A 6,299-nucleotide genomic window follows, 5' to 3' on the forward strand; every position below is an offset into this window, starting at 1 on the left:
GTAGAAGTAGATTATTGTCTCTTCCTTTAGCAAATTGCATTAGCTTGTGAATCTACAGGATTTTCTACAACAACAACCCTAAATTAGAGGACCTGGGTGAGACTTTTGTGGATCTAGGAGGAATTATTGGATATGAAATCAAAAGTGGTTTCAATCCCTTTTTGTATAAAATCTTTTATGTAATTAGAGTAGAGGAGCTTGAAAGAAGATGAGAGAGACACTTGTAAAGGCCAAGAATGGGCTTATTGTAAATCAGGTCAAAAGGGTCTTTTAAACATCCTTTTATATATATATATATATATATATATATATATATATATATATATATAGTGAATTAAACATCGAGTGGATTCTATTTGGAGGGCTTTGTTCCTTAATCTTATGTGGTTGAATTTTTATGAGTGGACGTATATGGGTATGAGCACTGATAGAGTAGTGTTAATACCTTAGAGAGAGATGGCTTATGAAGCTTTGACTTAAATCTAAGGAGGGATAGAAGCATGTGGTTCAGAGAATCGCATTGGACTATGTAAACAATTCAAGAGGATAGCCTTACATATGTGCGAAAGGCATACAAAAATGGTTTCATAGAGAAGCCTTGAAGGATGAACCCAATCAAAGAGATGTAGGGAAGTGCGGAGCGAATCCCAGAAGGATTGAGATTGCCCAAAGTGGTGTAGTGGAGATGTATAGAGAAGTATTGAAGAATAAGCTTATTAGAGTGGCGCGATAGAAGCATGATGAAAGCAATAAGATACACGGGTCAACTTAAAAATAATTGCAGGATATAGAGATGAAGACGAAATACCTTGTTAAAGAGCTGTAGAGGAGTAAGAGGGTCATCTACTCGAGTACAGAGGGAAATTATAGCACAATGGAGAGAATCTTTTTAAAAGGGACTTGGTAACAAAACAAAGTTGGAGCACGAATATAGAACTGGAAGAATTCTCGTCCATAGATAGTACGTGGAAGGATTTAACTGGTTTGGACAAAAAGGAAAATCTTAGAGAATGCTAGCAAGTCGACCTCTGAAGCTTAAAAGACAGGAATCACTTAATTCATTTACAATTAGTGTTGGGCTTTAGGATTTGTCAATTGAAATTACCGGGATACAGTAATAAACAAAGTAGGGAGACAAAAATAGAGAGCACTTGGTTGGGATCTCGAAAGTCAGGGATCTCGTAACTTCTTTTTAATAAGACCCGAGATTGGAAGCTGAGACCATTAAGTGTCGGAGACGGGAATATCTCCATCACCTGGATTAGTCAGTCGAAAAGAGGCTATATCGAAAGCATTGGATCTTAGAAGTCGAGAAGCAGATGAGCTGAGATTCAGAACCCATTTCAAAAGCAGAGCCTTCCGAGGAAGTTCTTCCGAGATCATACGTGGCAGCACATTTGTTAAGCCAAGACCCACAAAGCGTGTTGAAGGTGATTTTTAGTGTTAAATAAAAAGGCTAAATCTCGTAAGTCTTAGAACTTTTAACGAAGTGCATTTCGAAGACCGTCTGAGATATAAAAGTCCCGAGCTCTCGAGATTATGAGAAAATTGATGTTCTAAGGTCGCTAAAGGCTGCGAACTTGAGATCCGAGAGGCGCCAATAGTATTATGAGGGATGAAATTCCCTTTGGGGGCTATTCAAATTAAATGAAAGGCTTGGGACGATAAGAGGAATTTAGCACCAAGAGGAGGAAAATTAAGGGTTGAGACTGTAAATGAATTGGGCTTGCACCCCGAGGACTGTATAAAGCTTAGAGCTTGAACTAGTGGTTTTAAAGGAGGGTCGTATACCCTTGGAGTACCACCACTTGTACAAGAAACGGATTTAAATCCCTACAGGGTGAAGGAAACAACTTTTAGACAAAGCAGAGTGCTAGGACCGTGGGTTAGAGTAAACTTGACCTTGGATACGATTTTGGGTTTGCATTAAACTTCCTCTTCTCTCCTACACAATCTCCTATCCTTTTCTCACACACAGAAGAATTACACCCAACCACAATACAATTCCCTCATATAAACCAGGGTCTCATTCTAGGGAAAAATCCCTTAAACTAACATAAATTCTATTGTCTTATACCTAATGAATGACCTACATTGATTACGAAATTAAAATATTTTACAAGGCAATTGTTTTATCTAAATTTTGCTTTAAGGGCGTTTCCCTGAAACACTCACCAAAGGGGGGGGGGGGGGTAAGGGTTGTTGCCACCCCCCAGCAGCACTAGTGGGGGAACAAGCCGCCCCTTGTATGGGACTAGATCCAACCACGGTTGAAAAAAAACCTCTAAATCAAGAAGATAATTAGGCTCCACACCCAACATGATCTGGTTCAGAGAGCAACATTAAGGCACAAACCCTAGCTTACCAACCACCTCATTGGTCATAAAATATTTAACTTATGATCACAAGTTCAAAAAACTAAACTTTTCTTATTGAATTGACTTTGAAATATATGAATTGAAACATAATATTTTAAATAGTTAGATGTTAAATTTTCATTGGATTTAAATTCTCAATAAAATATTTCTCCTCCATTCACATGTATATTTAAAATAATTTAATAATTTTTTTATACTGACCATAGTTATATAAATTAAATGGTTGGTAATATTAATAGACATCAATTCATAATAAACATCAAAATACTTGCTCCATAATACATTTTACTAGTTAAAATTAATTATATATATATATATATATATATATATTTTAAATTATTATTATTATTTAGTGAAAATGTCTTTATTTTAAAATTATTTTAATGAGAAATTTAAAAAAACATGTTGTTTAGGCGGTTTTTATTAAGAGATCTTTCAGTAAAAATCACATAAGAGACTTACTTTTAGATGAAGCTTTTAGTGTGGTTAATCTTCAGGACAAGATGAGGAACCATATATTGACATCTATTTAAATAGATGAGGAAATTTTTTTTACGAAACATTAGAATATAATGACTAGTTTTGACTGAAGAATTATTATAATTTATTTTTTTATTTATTTAATTCGTAGCTCACTTAGATCGGTGAAGGACCCTAAAAATGGGAAAGGTGTTTATGTCATCCCATGCCCCTATGGGATTCCGTATTGGTCGCTCAATAAATCAAAGAATTCATGAACACCCAGCTGATATCAAACATAGAAGGTCCCGCTCCTCAGCTTTGGTAGAACATGCGAAAAAAGAAAAAATATCACATCTGCATTGAAGAAGCCAGGGTCGATTGAGAACATGTAGAAAAGAAAAACCATCACATCTGCATTGAAGAAGCCAGGGTCATTGCAAGAGTTTATTGAGAACATGCAGAAAGAAAAAACATCATATCTACATTGAAGAAGCCAGGGTCATTGCAAGGGTTGGTCATTTTCATCACCGTTAGTTCATAGAAGCCATAGAAATTGAAAGGAAACTTAACAATCTAAATAAAGATGCTGGTTGGGTTATTAGTTGATGCAGGTGTTAGAGTCGTGACTTGTCTTTTTAGGTATTTAGAATTAATTGTTAACTCAATTATTAATTTCAGTGAGGCTTATCTCGGATTTAATGGCTTCTCGGGCAGCATTCCTGCTGAGTATGGGAACCTAAAAAGTGTGGAATATCTTTCAATCGCTGCAAACAATTTGATTGGAAAAATACCCGGAGAGCTTGGAAAACTGGGGTATTTGAAAACACTTAATTTGTGGAGAAATTTATTCGATGGTGGGATTCCTCCTGAGATAGGAAATTTGAGCAACCTTGCAGAACTCGATCTGTCCCATTGTCGCCTCACAGGCCCTATCCCTCCTCAACTGGGCCAGCTTGTGACCTTAGAAATCCTGTATGTATATAATAACCATTTCTCTGGTGAAATACCCGTGGAACTCGCGGAGCTAAAAGAGTTGAGGGTTTTGGACCTGTCCCATAATATACTACAGGGCAGGATTCCATACATTGATCTCAGCTCAAACAAGTTTTCTGGTATGATTCCTAGGGAGATAAGCAACTTCGGTGCTCTGACATACATTGATCTCAGCTCAAACAAGCTTTCTGGTATGATTCCTAGGGAGATAAGCGACCTCAGTGCTCTGACATACATTGATCTCAGCTCAAACAAGCTTTCTGGTATGATTCCCAGGGAAATTGGTAACTGTGTTAATCTGACAGAAATTGATCTTAGCCAGAACGAATTCAGCGGTCCCATTCCACTGGAAATCATAAGGATGCCCGAGCTAAACTCTTTAAACCTATCAGGAAACGGATTGTCTGGGGAAGTTCCCTTAGACATTGGGGGTCTGAGCCAGACTTTCTGGTAAGATTCCCAAATATATTCGTAACTTTATTTATCTGAGACAAATTGATTTTAGTGAGAACGAATTCAGCGGTCCCCTCCCAGTGGAAATCACTAGGTTAAGCAATATCTCTTCTCTAAATCTATCGAGAAATCACTTCAACCAGAGCATTCCCAAAGAATTCGACGGAATGATGACCTACGCGGATTTCTTATACAATAACTTCTCCGCGGATTTCTCATACAATAACTTTTCCGGTGATGTCCCAGAGAGTTTGTTTTCTCATTTAAATGCAACCTCTTTTGTAGGGAACCCCTACTTATGCCGAGAACAGTTGTGCAACTGTAATTCTAGTGTCCGAACACACATCAAGCTGGAACTTCTCTTGCCTCTCTTAACGCTTGGAATTCTATTCTCCTGTTCGCTGGTGTTGGCAATTCGAGCAGTCACAATTAAGAAGAAGAAGAAAGATAGCGAGGGCAGGCCATGGAAGATGACGGCCTTCCAAACACTCAGCTTTGGAATCGATGACGTGGTGGAATGCATTAAAGAAGAGAATGTCATCGGCCAAGGAGGAGAGGGTGTTGTGTATAAAGGAATCATGCCCAATGGGAAAGTAGTTGCAGTGAAAAAACTTACGGGGATAGGCTCTTCAAATGCTCATGGCTTCTCTGCAGAGATCAAAACTCTGGGCAGAATCCGCCATCGACATGTTGTTAGATTGCTGGCGTTTTGCTTCAACCATGACACCAATCTTCTGGTGTATGAGTACATGCCGAACGGAAGCCTGGCGAAGTTGCTTCATGGAAACAATGCCACCCCTCTGGATTGGAACACCAGATACAAAATTGCAGTGGAAACTGCGCAGGGGTTGAGCTATCTTCATCACGATTGTCGCCTGGCCATCCTTCATCGCGACGTGAAGTCCGGCAATATTCTCTTGGACTCCAACTTTCAAGCTCGTGTTGCAGATTTCGGCCTAGCCAAACTCTTGCATCTATCTGGTACGTCGGAATATATGTCTTCAGTTGCAGGGACCTTTGGCTACATAGCTCCAGGTAAGTGGTTGTTTCATCTTTAAATTTTGAAAACGACGATTTCTAATTTTAGTGGAGGGTCACCTGAAAGTTTAACTGAGCTGGTAGCTTTCCGAAATTCTATGGTCTGTTATTGAAGTCCATCCATCATCTTTTATTGCCAATTATAAACATAGCATGCTGAGGCAGAGCAGCGCTGCATTATAAATAAAAGCAATTGTATAGAAGTCAAAAGTGCTTCATAGTACGCGTATTGCTTATTTTACAGTGGTTTTGCCACTGCCCTTTGCTGTAGCATACCATTTAAGATTGGATGCTGAATTTACAGAGTATGAATACACCATGAAAGTGGACGAGAAGAGTGATGTATACAGCTTTGGAGTGGTTCTGCTTGAGCTCATCACTGGCAAAAAGGCGGTGGGTGAAAGCGAATTTGAAGAGGATATGAACATCACAGGGTGGGTGAAGAAGATGACCAATTGGAACAGAGAAGAAGTTATGAAGATTATTGATCCCAGACTTATCGACGTCCCATTGGAGGAAGCCCTGCATATATTCTTAGTGGCTCTGCTCTGTATACAAGAGCAGAGTGTCCGAAGACCTACTATGCGCCAGGTAGTAGTAATGCTAACATACTTCAGTCCCAGGCAATAATTTTCATGGTTCACATTTGACCCCGGGATATGATTGGAATAAGGCATTCTCAACCTCAGCCAGGCAGTTCAGGGTTGACTGAAGATCCATATCTATCTGCTCTTTTAGCATCTATGTGCAAGGGCTTCCAACTTCAAAGTCCCTAAGTTTGTTTTGAAGGAAGTAAGTTGTGAAAATGTATACAACCAAGGCATCTGAATCCCTGTTGCCTTGAATTTCCTCTGTTTTCTGTATTTCCTCATAATGGGCATCTGAATCAGTTTTGCTTTGAGATTCCTCTGTTTTCTGTATTTCTTTATAATGGGAATCTGAATCAGTTCTTCTGTTTTTTTTATTTCTTTTTAA

At 38.7% G+C, this 6,299-nt stretch overlaps 1 pseudogene; it reads left to right on the top strand.

The window, feature by feature from the left end:
• Nucleotides 1–4,456: 4,456 nt before the first annotated feature.
• On the top strand, nucleotides 4,457–6,007 carry LOC149172341 (leucine-rich repeat receptor-like serine/threonine-protein kinase BAM1 pseudogene; annotated as a pseudogene).
• The last annotated feature ends 292 nt before the right edge of the window (nucleotides 6,008–6,299 follow it).

Source organism: Pinus tabuliformis, chromosome 4_2, assembly GCF_031772625.1.
Source record: "Pinus tabuliformis cultivar Carrire ecotype Pingquan chromosome 4_2, CPIR1, whole genome shotgun sequence".
In the NCBI taxonomy this organism is placed as follows: domain Eukaryota; kingdom Viridiplantae; phylum Streptophyta; class Pinopsida; order Pinales; family Pinaceae; genus Pinus; species Pinus tabuliformis.